Here is a 209-nt window from a genome sequence, read left to right as displayed (position 1 = left end):
ATCACATCAGCAAAATATATAGATAGAAGTTATAATTATATTAATTTGCAACATATAACATACTAAAATGTATTTCATAATACTTAGTTTCTTAGATGACCAAAAGATGAAGGAATTAATGCCAGAAAAAAATTGTTACCTGGCTGTTTTTGTGCCTTTTTCACAACCGCTACATTAGTCCCCCGCCTGTGCTTTATTTGTCCCTTCAC

The sequence above is a fragment of the Poromitra crassiceps genome, assembly GCF_964638095.1.
Source record: "Poromitra crassiceps genome assembly, chromosome: 30".
NCBI classification, from domain to species: domain Eukaryota; kingdom Metazoa; phylum Chordata; class Actinopteri; order Beryciformes; family Melamphaidae; genus Poromitra; species Poromitra crassiceps.
This window is presented reverse-complemented; position numbering follows the sequence as displayed.